A 19,724-nucleotide genomic window follows, 5' to 3' on the forward strand; every position below is an offset into this window, starting at 1 on the left:
CAGTGGAGGACGAGCGGACCAGGTGTCGGGACGCTCGGATTCCTCAATGTTTGGCTCAGGAAAAGACGCCACAGGACGAGCGTCTTGCTTCTAAGATGAGCGGATTCTTTGTGGAGGGACGAGCGTCTTTCTGGGTGGATGCTCAGATTCCTTTACAGAGAAAATCCCAGATTTTTGCTATTGAAAAGACGAGCGTCTTTTGTGAAAGACGACCGTCCAAACTGAGACGAGCGGATTCTAAGCTGAGACGCTCAGATTCTTTTACAGACCAGTTTTTTGTATTCTGCAGCTCTATAAGACGAGCGTCTGGTGACTTTGGACGCTCGGGTTCTTCAGGACGAGCGGATTGTCCGTTTGGCTTCTCGGATTCTTCCTTGACCACACGGATTCAGGTCCATCCGTGGGTACTTCGTAACTCGTGTCATTTTCATTCTTCAATTCTCGTGTTCTTCATTGTAGGGGCATTACAAAGGCATCAATAGCCTAAGCAATTGTTATCCCCACACTAAGGTAAAGCACTACACATCAATAAAATCATAAGTCCTTCCTCACTTCTCTCAAAATGATGTATATCTTGATCAAGGCACAAAAATATAAATCCAAAAATGACAAAAATACAATGTAATAATTGAAATACAAGTTAGGGAGTTAGAATATTTATAAATGGTGGTTTAGGGAGGACTCCACCAAACTCTCATCCAATGTGAGATGTCAAGGGGGCATGTTCAAGGTGTTGTTAATGTTACTCAACACCTTGAAGAAGTAGTCGAAAGCTTGCTCATTATCAGAATAAAGGTCCTCAATAGATTTTTGCACTTGTTGTTCTCCATGATGGTCTTGGTTCATTGCATTACCAATATAGGGATTGAATATCCCTTCGAACTCATCATCCCAAAGACCGCAAACTTCGTCTACTTGATCAGTAAAAGTTTCTTGAGTTGATAGAGACAACTTTCCTTCTTTCTTGTCTTTGCCAATGAGGCCATCTTCTTCACTTGTCATGGGTGAGCTTTTCAAGCTCTCATTGTTGCTATTTCCTTGTTCTTTTGATAGAGCATCATCCACTTTCTTTTTCCATTAAAATTCCAATTTTATCCTATCATCCTTCCGGCTATAATGATCAACCATAAAACATGGCTCATGCAATCGGGGAGCTCACATGGTCTTGTCAAGATTGAAAGTGATGGTTTCATCTCTCACTTCAAGGGTGAGTTCTCCATGCTTCACATCGATCACCGCTCCCGTGGTGTGCAACAAAGGTCTTCCTAGGATAATAGGAATGTTGGAGCCTTCTTCTATGTCAACAATAACGAAATCCACCGGGATGAAGAATTTTCCAATTCTCACGGGAACATCTTCCCATACCCCTAAAGGTGTCTTTGTTGATCTATCCGCCATTTGAAGCGTGATGTTGGTACATTTGAGCTCTCCCATTCCTAGCTGATACGGTCGTTTCTGTACCAAAAATAAATACCTAAATATAACTAACAGAAGCTAGCGATAAGTAGGGTCGATCTCCACAGGGAGGCGGTCACTATTCACCTGTCTACTCGGTCTGTCTGATGTCACTATTGGGGGTTTTAATTGTTTTAACTAAACTAAAGAGACTAAGGCAAGAGAAATAAAGACAAGAGAAATTAGTAGAAGAAAGAGGGAACTAGGATTTCGAGTCATCAATGAACGTCAATTAATTACAGTTAAGGTCACAGATCAGTCGATGTGTCGGTCAAAGGGGCAACGAATATCTCCTTTCGGTCTCAGTTCGCTCTAAAATGCCATTAGCTTAACTTTCGCCCTCACTAAAGCATCCTAATGTTCACTGCGGGTCTCACCCCTTCAAACCTTTCGGTCCAGGTCAAGGTTTACCAAAGTTAAAAGGCTAATTGCTTCGAATCAACTAGCGGGATACAGTTATAGTAGCGATTAACAACATAGACTAAACAACAACGACGAATCTAACAACCTAATTAGCAATTAACAACAGTCCATTGACTACCCTAATCCTAGCAAGAGAATTAGCTAGACATAATTAAATAGAGAACAAGAATAAAAGGGAGAGATAAAGAAGAAATAAGCATTAAATAAGAGTAAAGGGAAAGATTAAATTACAGAATTAATGATCCGGAAATAGAGAAGAACAAAGTAACAGGAACAGTATCCAGAGGAAAGGTAACGTCTGATCCGAGAGTGCCAGCCTGATTACAAATGACGTCCTACTCTCCTATTTATAAGAAAATAGGAATTATTTAACCTAATGACGGAAATAAACTAAAAAGCCCAAGCCCATAAGCGAATCCACTCGATCGAGTGGTTTAGAACCACTCGATCGAGTGGTTTAGAACCACTCGATCGAGCAAATCTGAGCTCAAACCATTCGATCGACCAAAAGTATCACTCGATCGATTAAGTTTAAAATTGCAACTGTTCGATCGACCATATAAAGCACTCGATCGAACTCTTATTCCTAGTAGAAGCACTCGATCGAGTAACTTTGACTTCAGCAGCTCATAATTCCGTTAGTTTGACGCTTTGACTTGTCCTTTTAGCTCCCGAAATGGCTTCACACATCCCAAGACAGCTTTATTTCCGCTCCAAATTCACTCTTCCTCCAAATGCATGCAAAAATGGACGATAAATGGCTCGATTTCACTACTTTCTGGTTCATTCCTGCAAATAAGACAAAACAAACCAAAGTAGCATATTCGGGGCATTTCGTAGCATTAAACTATGATATTAGCATGGAAATACGTGCATAAAACAGGCTAAAAAGACTATATAAAATGCACGTATCAAATCTCCCCAAACCAAACCTTTACTCGTCCTCGAGTATACTAAATGCAAACTAATGGAACGGAAAGGATAACTCAGAGCTAGCTACAAATGCCCACTTAAACCAGTTTAATGCAAGCAAACTAAACACTTATAGCAAGACAGTCAAATGCAAACGAGTTATAAGATGTTTATAATAAAGCTGAACCGTCGACCTTACAAGACCTTTAATAATGGGCTCTCATGGGTCACTCTTCTCTCATGAAGCAAAGGGTGAACATATATATGTAAGAGAGAAAGAAAAATAGTCGTTCACCTAAACTGCGACCCACATAAACATGCATGCAACTAATATGATAGACAATTCTAGCTACCGTACACACATTCCAACCAAACAAGGTCCTGTCACAGTCGAGGGCTTACAAAAATATGGTAAAGTGAGGCAACGGGTAAGAAAAGGCAAAACATTTATGGGATAGTGGAGGTATAGGTGATCAAGCTAGTACCTAAACAGAACCATATGACAACATCCAATTCCAACTCAATTATGAATTAAGCGCATATGCCCTTCATTTGGCACAAAACTCACCAAACCTAACTTAAAATACTCCTCAATAAATGTAAATAAAGCATAGGAGTGAAACCGTCTCATCAAACAACATCTTTTTTTTCCTTTCTTTTTTTTTTCTATTTTTTCCGGTTTCTTCTTTTTTCTTTTCTTTTCCTGTTTTTTTTTTCGAATTCCTTTTTCAAATTCTTTTTTTTTTCTTTTTTCGCGTCTTTTTTCATCATCCTCCCTTTCTTCTTAGATTACCAACTCTGAATCAACAGAATACGAGCCAAACTTGGCACAATGAAATATATACCGCAAAACATACACTAAACTAGCTTGACAAGGCAGGCTAAATTTTGGATATAGCTAAGGGTCAACAGGCAAATTTGGCTAATGTGGAGTTAAATGGGTAAAAATGAAAGAAAAGGAAATTGTAAGCACCTCCCTGCATGTGACACCAACCACTAACCCGAGTGTATGAAGGCAAAAAGCAATTGAATTTCATATACGTGCAAATTAATGAACATGTTATGCAAGGAGTATACTACTCACAATCCTACATGAAACTGATCATGAATGTCACCAGTTTATACGGCTCTAAATCTTAGAAATTATAAGTAGGTTGCCAAAATTTCAGGTCCAGTCTATATGTCCAGCTAAATTCAACATTAACTCGTAGATATGCAAAAGACAAAGCTGAAAAGATAATAGTTTATAGCAAGGCTTAAGCAAAAAAAAAATTGCAGTGCAATTTCGTCATTGAAATCTACTGTTCCGACTCAATCTATATGCTAAAATAAACGTGAAATTTTATTGAATTTTCTAATTTTCTTTAATTTTTATGAGATTTTGAATTTTTATGAGAATAAACAACAATGCATACAAAAATTAAACGTGACAACAGAAATGCAATAAAAACAACATGCAGACACAGATATGGATGCATAACCTCCCCAAACCAAACCGTACAATGCCCTCATTGTACCAAAACATGGAAAGGAAATGCAAATTAAAAGAGAAAGAGAGTAAATGCGGAAAACTCACAAGATTACGCGAATAAGGGACCTCCCCAAACCGACCATGAACATGGGAGGTTGCTAAAGGCCCGGAATACCGTCGCAGGAAGCTAATCCAAGTCAAAACCACTCGATGGCACTCGAACAGTGGTCGATCGAGTGGGTTGGGCATCCAAAACTGCTCGATCGAAAGGAAATTAGGTCGATCGAGTAGTTCTCTCTTTTGCAGGTGCTCGATCGAGTAGAAAAATTGCACGATCGAGAGGATTTATCAGCAAAAGTGCTCGATCGAGTACAAAACGTGCTCGATCGAGTGATCCTCAGTGTGTTCCTGCAAAACGCAATAAAAACAGCCCGCAAAACTAACAAAGCAAGCATACTGATATAGTTTATGGTGCGAAGACCATTTATTACAACTAAAACTGAAATAAAATGAAAAACAATAAATCTCCGGATTGCCTTCCGGGTAGCGCTAGCTTCAGTCAGGTCCCAGCTCGACCTTCTTTTTCTTCAGCTGCTTCAATCAGTCATAATCAATCTCCCCGGCAACGGCGCCAAAATTTGATACGGTCGTTTCTGTACCAAAAATAAATACCTAAATATAACTAACAGAAGCTAGCGATAAGTAGGGTCGATCTCCACAGGGAGGCGGTCACTATTCACTTGTCTACTCGGTCTGTCTGATGTCACTATTGGGGGTTTTAATTGTTTTAACTAAACTAAAGAGACTAAGGCAAGAGAAATAAAGACAAGAGAAATTAGCAGAAGAAAGAGGGAACTAGGATTTCGGGTCATCAATGAACGTCAATTAATTACAGTTAAGGTCACAGATCAGTCGATGTGTCGGTCTAAGGGGCAACGAATATCTCCTTTCGGTCTCAATTCGCCCTAAAATGCCATTAGCTTAACTTTCGCCCTCACTAAAGCATCCTAATGTTCACTGCGGGTCTCACCCCTTCCAACCTTTCGGTCCAGGTCAAGGTTTACAAAAGTTAAAAGGCTAATTGCTTCGAATCAACTAGCGGGATACAGTTATAGCAGCGATTAACAACATAGACTAAACAACAACGACGAATCTAACAACCTAATTAGCAATTAACAACAGTCCATTGACTACCCTAATCCTAGCAAGAGAATTAGCTAGACATAATTAAATAGAGAACAAGAACAAAAGGGAGAGATAAAGAAGAAATAAGCATTAAATAAGAGTAAAGGGAAAGATTAAATTACAGAATTAATGATCCGGAAATAGAGAAGAACAAAGTAACAGGAACAGTATCCAGAGGAAAGGTAACGTCTGATCCGAGAGTGCCAGCCTGATTACAAATGACGTCCTACTCTCCTATTTATAAGAAAATAGGAATTATTTAACCTAATGACGGAAATAAACTAAAAAGCCCAAGCCCATAAGCGAATCCACTCGATCGAGTGGTTTAGAACCACTCGATCGAGCAAATCTGAGCTCAAACCATTCGATCGACCAAAAGTATCACTCGATCGACTAAGTCTAAAATTGCAACTGTTCGATCGACCATATAAAGCACTCGATCGAACTCTTATTCCTAGCAGAAGCACTCGGTCGACCAAGAAATGTACTCGATCGAGTAACTTTGACTTCAGCAGCTCATAATTCCGTTAGTTTGACGCTTTGACTTATCCTTTAGCTCCCGAAATGGCTTCACGCATCCCAAGACAGCTATATTTCCGCTCCAAATTTACTCTTCCTCCAAATGCATGCAAAAATGGACGATAAATGGCTCGATTTCACTACTTTCTGGTTCATTCCTGCAAATAAGACAAAACAAACAAAAGTAGCATATTCGGGGCATTTCGTAGCATTAAACTATGATATTAGCATGTAAATACGTGCATAAAACAGGCTAAAAAGACTATAGAAAATGCACGTATCACTAGCCTCTTGCTAATCGAATATGGCATGACACTAACACTTGCCCCAAGGTCACATAAAGCTTTGTTGATTGTAGTATCACCAATAGTGCATGGAATGGAGAAACTTCCCAGATCCTTGAGTTTTGGAGGTGAGCTCCCTTGAAGGATGACACTACTCACCTTAGTGAAGGCAATAGTCTCAAGCTTCTGGATTGATTTCTTCTTTGTATGGATGATCTTCATGTACTTTGCATAGGCCGGAACGTGATTGATCAATTCCGTGAAAGGAATCGAGACTTCTAAATTCTTCACAATTTCCATGAATTTTCCAAGTTGGTCATCAAACTTGGGCTTAGCTTGACGACTCGGGAATAGAAGTCTAATCACAATGGGCTCCTTCTCTTTGGCCTTTTCTTCACTTTTCTTTGAAACTTCTTGATTGGTGGGTTTTTATTCCCTAGAGTTTTGCACAACTCTTTCCTTGTCACTAGCTTCCACAACTTCATCCTCAACTTGCTTCTTTGGTCCTTCATATCTCGTACCACTCCTCAAGTGAATGGCACTAACCGTTGCATGTCTTGGGGGATTACCTTGAGGTGGTAATTGCCCCTTTTGTCTTTGAGAGTTTGAAGATGCTAGTTGGGTCATTTGAGTTTCCAACATTTTTGTGTTGCCTAGGATGTTGTTGATGGTGATGTCTTTTGCTTGGCTATCTTTTTGCATTTGAGTGAAAAATTCTTGTTGATTCTTTTGCATTTGGAGGACCGCTTTTTGAACATCAAAACCTTGGTCATTTTGTTGATTGTATGGAGTTTGATTTTGATAACCTTGGTTTTGGTTGTAAAAGGGTCTTTGATTTTGGTTTCTCATGGGAGGTGGGGTGTATGTTGGTTGAGGGTTTTGAACATTTTGGCTTTTGTATGAGAGATTTGGGTGGAATTTGGTGTTTTCATTGTAATAGTTGGAATAAGGGGTACCACTTTTGTATGCTTGAAAAGCATTCACTTGCTCATTTGTTCCGCTACATTCACTTTGGTCATGTCCCAAAGTTCCGCAATTCTCACATATCCCACTTGGGATTGATGAAGATGCCACCATGGCATTAACATGATGCTTTGGTGATTTTGAGGCTTCTTCAAGCTTACCCATAGCCTTCTCAAACTTCAAGTTGTTGGTATCAATATGAGCACTAAGTTGAGCACCCAGTTGAGTAATAGAGTCCACTTCATGCTTTCCTCCTCGTGTAGCCTTGCGGGGTCTACTATATTGTGAATTATGGACCGCCATTTCCTCAACCTTGTTCCAAGTTTGATTATCGTCAACTTCGGTGAACATTCCATTTGATCCCATGTTGAGAATGTTTCTTCAGTCTTCATAAAGACCATTCCAAAATTGTTATACCAAGAACCACTCGCTAAGTTCATGATGAGGACATGAGCGATAAATTCCTTTGAATCGCTCCCAAGCTTCATACAAAGATTCTTCATCCCTTTGCTTAAAACCTGTACTTTGAGCTCTTAGCATGTTAGTCTTTTCCGGAGGGTAGAATTTTTTGTAGAAAGCTAGAGCCAACTTCTTCCAAGAGTCAATTCCAAGAGTAGCCTTATCTAGGCTTTTCAAACATTGTTTCGCGGTGCCAATTAGAGAAAAAGAAAATAAGACCCATCAAATTTGTTCTTGAGTCACTCCGGTTTGTGAAATCGCATCACAATAGTCACAAAAAGTTTCCATGTGGGAATGAGGGTCTTCACTAGGCATCCCCCCAAATTGGCTTCTTTTGACTAATTGGATAAATGCGGATTTTTCAATGAAATTTCCGGTTAAGTGTTGTGGTGTGGGAGTTCCATTGGGTAGATTCTCCTCGGTTGGTACGGAATGTGATGAAAACTTAGGCATTGTGGGTTGATTGTGTGATTGATTTTGTGTTGGGTTCTCCTCACCTTCTCTTGCAAAAGGGTTGATGAACTCAATAGTTTTTGGTTGAATATCTACAACCTCACCAATACCTCTCAAAGTATTTCTAGCAAGTCTTCTATTGGTTGTCAAAGTCCTTTCAATTTCGTGATCAATGGGTAACAAGTTACCTTTTTGATCTTCTAGACATGCAAAATATCAAACAACTCGAAAACAATTAGAACAAACCTTGAGGAGTTTTACTTCCCCAAGGCAAAGAAAGACACAACTAAAAACAATCAAAGAAAATCAAATCTAGTTAACACCATCCCCGGCAACGGCGCCATTTTTGGTCGGTCCGCTTTCTTAGCTTAGATTTCGGTTACTTTTCGTTAGGAGTACCTAGACCAAAACAATATTTATAACTTCACAAACCACTCTACTACTAGTAAAGAGGCAAGTAAAGGTCGGATCCCAAGGGACGAGTATTGATGTAGGATTTTCGATTGCAAGTAGTGGTGTCTAGGGGTGTCACAATTTGGGTTGAGATGAGAAGATCACTAAACTAAACAACAATAAAGGTAAACAAGCAAGATGACTAAAATGAGATGTAAAAAATTGATTAAAAGCACTAGGGTGTCATGGGTTCATAGGGGATTCATGGGAATTGATCATACAAACATATTCTCAAAATATAAGCAAGCAATTATTGTTGTGATAGGATCGAGTTGGTTTATATCTTATAATCCTATGAAGGTTTGGGTCCTAGAGCCGAATCGATTAGATTGTAAAACACCTACAAGTCGACTTAATCCTCCCTACTCAACTATATGCATAGTCTAATGAGACTCGAGTTGGTTTATGTCTTACAAGTCTCATTGAAAAGGTAAGTGATGGGTAAAAAATGCAAGGATTCATAGACTCGCATTTAATCAAACATAACATGTGCATAAGTTGAGATCACAACAAACAAGCAAATAAATTATGAAAACATATTAAATTAAGCATGAATCATCCCCCATGTTGGTTTTCCCTAATTACCCATTAACCCTAGTTAAGGAAACTACTCACTCATTATCAAGTTTGACATGTTAACAAGGTTGTCAATCATATTAACAAACCAAAACATGATGAATAAATGAAGATGATTAACAATAATTAAAAAGGGATTAAGATAAGTATACCTAATGATGATTCCAAAATAATAATGCAAAGAATAATAGAAGTACTTGATGATTGATGGAAGGTTGTCAATCTCCCAATAAACCCAAATAATCTTCAATTACCCAAAATAAAAGATGAACAATAGAGAAATTAAGGAAATGAGATTTGTATTAATAATTGATTAGAAGTTGATTACAAGATTAAAGAGATATTAGAATAATATAAACTACACTAAAGATTGATAAGAAGAACATGATAATCTAACTAGACTAATGGGGTATTTATAGTTGGGATTAGGTGCACAAATTAGGGTTACTAAGGGCTTAAATGACGATTAAGTCCTTGAGGAATCGCTCCTCTCAAGAAAAGATGCGGGTCTCCTTTTAGGTAGTCTTCCAAAAATATGCGCATCTTGAATGAAGAACGAAGAGGACGTGTCTCTCTGGAAGACAATCTGAGCGTCCAAGGGTCGGGATGGGCGGATTGGGGAGCTTCTGGACGAGCGGCCTGGTGGTTTGGACGAGCGTCCTGGGGAGCTGCTGGACGGGCATCCCGATGGGTGAGACGCTCGGATCTTGGCTCAGCTTCCTTTTCTTCTTTTCTTCTTTTCTTCTTCCAACAATCCCCCGAGATTTTGTTGGGGATGCAAGGATCTTCTTCATCATTGCACATCTACTACATTATGTACAAAGGCCTTCTAGTCTTGTCTTCTCTTTGATTCTTGGTTATTAGATTCGATCAATTTAGCTCTCTTTTGCCATGAAAATGCAAGGTTTGCACTTCTCTCCTACCAAGGAAACAAAACCTCAAAGAATATGCAAAACAAAGGACTAAAGATAGTAAATGACCCAAATATGCACTAAAAAGCATAAGAACGAGGCTAATTCAGGGACTAAATATGCTTAAATATTGATCACGTCATTTTTTCGAGAGGAAGAAGAAGAAGAAGAAGAAGAAGAAGAAGAAGAAGAAGAAGAAGAAGAAGAAGAAGAAGAAGAAGAAGAAGAAGAAGAAGTGTTTAGTTTAAATGAAATAGAACTCGCGCTGAGTTCTGTTTTACTCAGGCACGAACGAGCTCGGGAAAAAATGCAGTGTTTGCTCCGCCGTTTCCCCAGGCCTATTCCCCACTGCGCCTACTCTCCATCAGGTTTCACATCAGCTCTTGCTTTTAATCTGTTACAAATTCGTTATTTGCGGGCCTAAGCCCCATATTTTTCCACTTTTGGATACTTCCTCTAGTGCTAGGGGTTTACTTGCTCCGTATATTTCCTTTAGGCTTATTTCCTCACCCATTTGATCTACATTCTTGTTGGAGTGTCCCCGACAATAATGCGATCACATTGTTGATCATATTGAGATCACATGTTTAAATCTCATATTAAGAATACATGAGGGAAATTAATACTTCTTAGTCAACTGGTCCACACATATCGGTAATGATTGGCTGACTAGAGTTTGACATTACTGTCGTACGACGGTGGTGACCAGTTGATCCCCTAAGGTCGTACTTATAGGGTAGTGCTCTTAATTGATTATTTAATTAATCGTATGCCGATAATGGCTAATTAAATTCCTTAAAATTGACGGGTGATTTTGTGAGTAAAATTACGTGTCTTATTGTAATTTGATTAAATAAGATTCGGTCTAAGTAATCGAATTGTTTTATTGCTTAGATTAAATTATTGTTTATGAAACAATTAAAATATAGAATGAATTGCCTATTATAAATATAAGAAGTTGTGATTTATAATTCTATGACCCATTTTAAGTAATTGTAATTGTGAATTACTATTTAATTTTGTATGTAATTTATTTCATTTATATAATAATTTTTAATTTGTTAAAAATGCATTATTTAAATGACATGTCTAGTAACATGTCCAATTGTCAGACAATACAAATTAACAAATTGAAAAAACTTAAAATGGACCCATTTTGTATGGGTGTGCCGTGTGATTGGAGGGAGTTGGGTAAGTTTAGGATTTAATTGGTGCTCTAATTGAGAATTAGGCATAATGATTATGTCCTTTATAGACCTAAACCTAGCCCTACATGTGTCTTGAAAAGAACAAATGTGTGCAAGCATTGGGCACTCTACCCTTGGCAAAACCGGTTGCCTCCCCCTCTTATACACTCAAGTAGTGTATTTTCTTTGATACTAATTCATTCTTATTAATTTACAACTTGAGAAAAATAAAATCTCTCTAGTTTTTGTTGTTGAACAAAAAAACTAATCTCACAACATCCTCCCTCTTGACCGAAATATTCAAGAGTATAATACAATTATTTTGTGTCAATTTTTAAGGTAGTTTTTATTAATACTAGTCTCATATTAATTTAAACTATTAAGGGTATTATCTTGGTACAATCCTTGGCTAGAGATTCTACACTTGAATCTTGTTCATCCATAAGGAAAGCTCAAGAACTAGCTAAGGTAGGCGACCTTACTAGTGCCCATATATCCGAAACATTAAAATGTAAGGAACCAATTTTCTCCTTACTCTTGTATTTGTTTTGCATGCATAAGATCTTGAATTAATTTTATGACTAAATTAATTATTCACATTTTTAATATATAATCATATGAGATTTATGAATATCTACAAGTGGTATCAGAGCCCAAGGTTGTTGCATGCAAAATCGGATTTGTTTTTCCGAGTTAATTTGTTAACAAATAAAACTTGTTATTTAGGATTTATGAAGATAAATCACGAAATAATTTTGTATGTTAAAAGTTTCTGGTCCTAAATGAATTTTAGGTCATATGAGATGATTTATGGATTTTATTGTTCATTATATATATTATTGGCATTAAAATGTGATTTTTATGAGAAAAATGTCAATTTTGAACGAAAAATAGTTAAACTTCGAATTTTTTAGAGATTTTTGGATATGATTTCAGAAATATAATCTACTGGTTGCATGTTAAATTTCGTGTAAAATAAAGTCATTTTGCATAAAATATGAATTTTATAATTTAAAGTTGAATTTAAATGGGTTATTAGGTTAATATGAGTTAAATTTCGAATCTGGTCATGAAAATTTAATATGTTGTCACATGCATTTTTACTCAGTGTATGTAAAAATTTTAGATGGATTGAACTCCTTTTGCATGATTTATGAATTTTTGAGTAAAAATTCAATAAATAGTGACTTAAATTAGCCTATAATGCTAAAACATATTTCATGACTTAAGAAAAACGTCCTATGTTGCTTATTTATCCCACTTATCATATCTAAAAGTGAAAAGTTGATTAAATTATTTTTCTTATGCTTTAATGATTTTATTTGTCAAATTCGATAAACCGCAACGATGTTTTTTCTCGAAAGATTTTCGAAATTTTTAACCTAAGTTTTGAACATTATGAATGTCATGGAATTATTCCAGAATGTTCAAGAGTTTAAATTTCAAATTTTCAATTTATTTGAAATTATTTTAATTTAATTTGGAGTTTTTATATATATTTTGAGTCCAAATGAACAATATTAGAAATTCAAGTTGAATTATTGTCGAAATTATGGTGAAGACTAAATTTTGATTCCTAAAAGGTTAGGGTAATTAAATTGAACATAAATATGATTTATGAAATGTTTCATGATTTTAATAGTTAATAATCATACAAATCCATAAAACCGAGAAAAATATTCGATATTAGCTCTTTGAAGGCGATTTGGCATAAAATTAAGCATGTTCATACATATTTTAATGCTGCATTTTATTTATGATTGTCATATTTTTTTATTTATATAATTTTTAAATTATGTAATTTTACTTAGTATGGCCTTAGTTTTTTTAATTGGTATTACCCGGAATGTATGGGAATATCGATTCGGTTGTAATTTTTGTGATCTCGTATCACCGTTTTTTAATTTAATAGATTTAATTTTTTTTAAAAATGTGTAATAGGAAATTATGTAATTTTTAATTATTACTTGTAATTCCGGAGATCCTTGAAGACGGTGCCATTTGAAAGGCGTTCCGGCGAGACGATGTTGCCTTGCAATGCGTGCCATGTGAAGTTCAAGGGAGCAATGGAGTTGGTTTCCGAATTTGTAATAGTTAATTATTTTGTCCTTTTAGGAAGGCCATACTAGGATTTTATTCTTTATGTTTTGCATTTATTTATATGTTGCATGGATCGCTAAATCGCCATAACTAAACATGCATTTTATTTTATCAAGTCACCGACCGTGTCAATTATAAATATCATAGTTCACAGCTTTAGTTCACTTAAAACGTGATAGATAATAAATTGACAAGACCTCTCACTAAATAATAATTGAGAATTAGCCTTACCAAATAGTAGAAACCATGAATCCTAATTTCATAGGGAAGTAGGCTCGGCTTACCGGGGTGCTAAACTTGTTACGTTGGGTAAGTGGGTAGTAAAAAGTTATTACATCGAAATTTGGATTGAGCTCAACGGAAGTATTCGTGACCTTAGTCGCATGTGTTCCGGGCTAAAGATAAATATTAGAGTAATTTTATCGACCGAGAGTTCTAGAAGTAGAATCGATTAAAGAGTTAATCCACCGAGTTATATTGACAAGGGATGAATCGGCTCACCGTGCCCGAGTTGATATGAATTTGGATCTCGGGATCATTTATAATAGTTGGGTGGAGGTCACTATATAAATGCTTAAAACTTGTTTAAAATGTTTACAAGTATTATCTTAACGATAAATGTTTAATTTTTCCATTATTCCGTTATCATATTGTTCTAATTCTTTACCTCAAATTATATACGATATCATTTCGATTTTAGTTCAAATCTCCATTAAAACATCGTAACTAAAGAAAAAAATTGAATTTTATTCTAAAAACTCATATTAACCATTGCAAGGATCTCTTGTGAAGAGTATAGATAAAAGTTATTCGTGATCAAAAGGGTTTTTGATTCTTGACTAACATATCTACTTACAATGGACTGTTTCTCATGTGCTTAATTGAGTTAAGTACTTTGAAACGTTAAATCATTTTGGTGACTAGATTTGTTAGAAATCGAAATTGACCAAAATACCGCAACCACTTCAATGGATGTTTTAAGACTAAACGAATGAATTGAAAAGTAGTCTTCATGAAATTAAATTTTGCTTCTCCAAGCAAAGACTCATTGAAATGAGTGGGGGCATTCTCTTAACCATTAAGAAAAGGACGAGGTTCAAAGAAGTAAAATTAGAATGGAATTGATACAAGGTAATGATAAAAGTAAAGTTATTGAGAATAACGATACTAAACCTATCAATCCCAACCGATAAAATTTCCATTTTGGAAGTGTTGGACACTGAAAGGAAACTACCCCAAATTATTGAAGAATCAGCAAGTTAGTTGTGGGACATCTAATGGGACTTTCTTCTTTAAATGTTTATTTGACTGACATAAATTTTGCTAGTACTACTTCGTCAGTATTAGAAACCGGTGGTGGTTTTCATCATTGTAATAAGATGATTATAATATGACGACTAACATCAAATAATGACGAGAGATAGAGTCATTGTATACTCAATCTAGTTTTTGGGTTTAAAGTTGTACTTAATTATGACTACTAAGTGCATAAACTCTGAATAAGAATATAATCTTGTTAAGATACAAAAGAGGTTTCACTTTTGTGACCCTATACACCACGATTTGATGTATGGCTAACCCATTATCAAGGTGATTATATTCTAAACCAAAATAGAATGATATATCATGTAGATGATGCAAGACTCAAATTGGTAACCCAAGATTGAACTTTAAATTCTGGAATGCTGAACGCAAAGAGTTAGCAAGTACTCTTAGAACTATTAGATTGTTAATCTTATGGTATATGCGTATCTTGTATTCAAAGCAAGATGTCTCGTGCCTTTTGGTTGAAAAGGAGATCGAGGATGTAAATCATTGATCCAGAATAGGTTGATCATTTTCTTTTACCAACGATTAAAGTTGACACTAATGTGTTCACTTAAAAAGGTAAAAAGAGAAATCTTTGAAGAAGTTCAAAGAGTTCCAGGAATCATGATTTAGTCGTGATGGGAATATCTAAGTGAAGACTTTGATATAAGCCAAAGGTAATGTGATATAGTATCACAAGTTAATCTCTCTTAGCACGCATTATTGGATAAGGTGTGGTTAAATGAAGATATCAAACCTTATTCGATATGGTTTGGACTTTAATCAAGTTACTTTGAGTTACTTGATCCTTTTGGGTATTTTATCATTTTGTCTAAATTATTATTTCCACTAAATCTAAAACGATTCATATGAGATATGAAAAAGTAGGGTACCATGCTTGTAAGTTTTCGCAAGAAATAAATGCTCATTTTTCCTTACAATAATCACAAGTACGACGAGTTTGTGGCTCGTGAAGCTGTCTTTCTATAATACAAGTTTATTATTCTAGAAGACAGAGTGGGAGAAAATATTCAAGAGCCACAAAAGAATTATGTCAAAAATTGTATGTCGCAAGAAACTGGTCTTTCTTGGCTACATGTCGTTGTTTCTTCGAAACCTAGGAGGTTGAACTCATCACTTGTTGAAAATGATGAATTCGTGTTACTTTTAGAAAGTAAAGAGCTTGAAAATTACAAAGAAATTGTTTGATTCAAGTTACTTCTGGAAAGTAATGAACATATGACTTACATGAGAGTGTTTAAGTCACAACTCAATACAAGGCTTAGAACCATGAAAATCCAAAATAAATTCCAAGTGGAATTGTTGGATATCAAAGAGAGATATCAAAGCTTGATTAGTTGCAAAGTGTTTTGCACTATTCGGATCTTCTTAGGGATTGTGTTTCATTATGATGATATATATATAGCGAGTGAATCTAAAACCCATTTCTTCTTTAAAGAAGGAATGTATTCGATACATGTCATGTGTTTTATAGATTCTTACAATCCTAAGACAATGTGCAACTTAAGAGATAGTCTTAAGTAGGACATCAATGAGTTGGAGTCAATGTTTTGATCATGTTATAAAACTTTTCTCGATGGGTCGAGAGGTTTAGTTTATACATGAAGTTTAGTGGAAGTTACGAAAATTTTGATTAATCTTATATGTGGATGACATATTGATCATTGGGAATGATTTAAGACTTTTGGAGTAATATAATACATCTTTAATATCCGGATTTATGGAGATAAATCCACATGATATTACCGCCAAATAAAAAGTCTTATGTTGATAAGATTCATGATTAGTTCAATCGAGTTGAACATATTTGATTGATTCCATTTGCTTCCGCTGCCGGATCAATTAAATGAGTAATGATGTATAACACTTCATATACTTTGAGTATGATGAACTGTTTCAAATCTAATTTAAGTAATAGTTACCTAGTAGCCATATAGATTATCCTTAAGTGCTTGAGGAAGCATTAAGGATGTAAAGTTAAGTGTTTTTTTGATGCAATTCACTAATTTGTGTAAGGGCTTACACTAATGACTGTTGAGATTGTATAAGGTTTCGGACAAAAACCTTTTTCAAAACACCTTAAGATGGTTAAGGAACCATTGTGGCTATGTTATTTAAGAAATGGATTTGTTAGAATCGTTCTAGGCAATAAAGAACAATGAGAGATGCTTACAAGTTACAACGGAAATTGAGTACACTTGCAATCATGAGATGTGCGAGAGGGATGGGTATCGCACACTGTGAAAACAGTGGGAGCTATTCTAAGACTAGAGAGCTTATGTCTAAATTGGATCTAGACACGTACTCAGAAAGTTTTGTAATGCAAATGTATACATTATAAAGGAAAATGAGTATGTTGTAAGGCTAAGTAAGGTACAAGAAGTTGATAAAACCTACTAACCAAAGCCTTCTCATAGGCTTAACATGATGAGTCATGTCATTTCAATTGGGTTGAGATGAACAACTACATACATGATCAAAGTGGAATTTAAGAATATGAAGTAGTAATCAGGTATTGACTATTCATATGTGATAATCACATTTGTCGTTCGAGTTTTTACTTTAAAAACTTTTTTATTACTTTGTTACATCCAAACGGGTTTTAGAGACAATGATTGAACCTCATTAAAGTGAACGAGGATTAACATAGTATTCGCCCACAGTCACTTGTATGAGGTGACGTCTCGAACTGACTAGACTGTGATGCGATTCATGGCAAGTTCAAGTGCCATAGAGTCATAAGAGATGACTAGTCGATCACATAGGCAGACGGTTTGGAACACTCTGTCGGGCTAATGACCGGTTTTAGAGTTTTGGCAAATTTATATAGCCTGGTTGTGGCGAAAGCTATTATAGTATTCTAATGAGTCGATACTTTTGACTAAAGACTGTTCGCTCAAGGTGGCATAGTTTCAGAGTATCTTTGATTTATGTTCCTACGACCTTTGTAAATGGGGTTAAAAGGGCTTATTTTGGGTTATGATGAGATGTGGCTAGTCGAAGGGAATAGTGCGATAGGAATTGTCCACCCCCTTGTCAGGGTTAAAACAATATCTCAGGGCCACTCGAGGAGTAATGAACTGGAAATGCGTGGCCACGCTCGGAAGGTATCTATGGTAGATAATTCCGGTCAATCAGTTGTTCTCCAGATCGAGGAAACCACTCTCGATATGATCACTTGCAAGTACGACCAGAAAGACACCTTGCATTGAGTGGGAGATAGAAATAGGACAAGACAATTGGTGACGCACACTTGTCGAGTACAAGTGAGAGATTGTTGGAGTGTCCCCGACAATAATGCAATCACATTGTTGATCATATTGAGATCACATGTTTAAATCTCATATTAAGAATACATGAGGGAAAGTAATACTTCTTAGTCAACTGGTCCACACATATCGGTAATGATTGGCTGACTAGAGTTTGACATTACTGTCGTACCACGGTGGTGACTAGTTGATCCCCTAAGGTCATACTTATAGGGTAATGCTCTTAATTGATTATTTAATTAATCGTATGCCGATAATGGTTAATTAAATTCCTTAAAATTGACGGGTGATTTTGTGAGTAAAATTACGTGTCTTATTGTAATTTGATTAAATAAGATTCGGTCTAAGTAATCGAATTGTTTTATTGCTTAGATTAAATTATTGTTTATGAAACAATTAAAATATAGAATGAATTGCCAATTATAAATATAAGAAGTTGTGATATATAATTCTATGACCCATTTTAAGTAATTGTAATTGTGAATTACTATTTAATTTTGTATGTGATTTATTTCATTTATATAATGATTTTTAATTTGTTCAAAATGCATTATTTAAATGACATGTCTAGTAACATGTCCAATTGTCACACAATACAAATTGACAAATTGACAAAACTTAAAATGGACCCATTTTGTATGAGTGTGCGGTGTGAGTGGAGGGAGTTGGGTGACACGTCTGTCGCGTACCTGTCAAAAATACCAATTGGCTCTAACTAATATAGCTAGGGAAGTCGGGTCGAATCCACAGAGAGGTAGGAAATTGTCGGCTTAATCTGAGTTTGTCAAGGTAACCAAATGGGGGGGTTTTTAAATATGATATTCTAAACTAATAAGAATAAGGAAGAGGAAATTAAAAGGAAGGAATCAAGCAGATAAGGAGAAACAGCTAAGACAGACGGTTCACCATAATCATTTAGTCAAGTAATGTAGGTCTCAGGTCAATGCAAATACGGTCTAAGGGGCAGCGAACGTCACCTTTCGGTCCTTAATTCACCCTAAAGCGTAAACAGCTTAACTTTCGCCCTCACTGCAATACCCTATTGTTCGCTACTAGTCTCGCCTTTTCCAACCTTTCGGTCCAGGTCAAGGATCACTAAAAATTAAAGGTCTAATTGCGTTGACTCAATTAGACAGATACAGTTAATTGTAGCATTTAACCAACAAATAAAGACTATACCAGCATTAACCCAATAAATCGATTACTATTCCCTCATGATTATGGATCCCCTATAGTCTTAGCTTAAGGGAATTAGCTACTCATTACCATTGAATTAACAATAACAACAATTAGATAATTTAAACTTGACATGATGATAAAACTAAATAAGGATTCAATTTAAGCAATTATGATAACAATTAAAAGAGGGAAGAAAGCAATAAATAAGATTAAGAATAAAAGTAGAATGATAATACCAATCGCAAAATCTAAATCCGAGTAGCAAAGTGTAGAGGAAGAGTAAAATCCAAAGAACAGTGACAAAGTATATGTTCGAAAATCAACGAACGAGAGAAGAGAGAAGTAACGTAGTTCACTCCTCCAGTCTTATACTAAAAATTCATCCTATAACCTAATCTATGGGCTGATTACAAAAGCCCATAAATTAATTAGGCGGAAAAAGGTTGTAGAAGGGTAAACCACTCGATCGAGTGGTAATAACCCACTCGATCGAGCAACTGTGCATCAATCTCTTCGATCGAGTAGAAATAAACTACTCGATCGAGTATTCCTTGCTTTGCTCCTCTTGTGTGTACTCAAAGTGGTCGATCGAGTAA

At 35.9% G+C, this 19,724-nt stretch overlaps 1 non-coding gene across 1 annotated transcript; it reads left to right on the plus strand.

Moving 5' to 3' along the window:
• The first annotated feature begins 7,645 nt into the window (after positions 1-7,645).
• On the plus strand, positions 7,646-7,752 carry LOC141644676 (small nucleolar RNA R71). Its single transcript, XR_012544288.1, has one exon. It is a non-coding gene; the product is annotated as a small nucleolar RNA R71 (small nucleolar RNA).
• The last annotated feature ends 11,972 nt before the right edge of the window (positions 7,753-19,724 follow it).

The sequence above is a fragment of the Silene latifolia genome, chromosome 2 (genome assembly GCF_048544455.1).
Source record: "Silene latifolia isolate original U9 population chromosome 2, ASM4854445v1, whole genome shotgun sequence".
NCBI lineage: Eukaryota > Viridiplantae > Streptophyta > Magnoliopsida > Caryophyllales > Caryophyllaceae > Silene > Silene latifolia.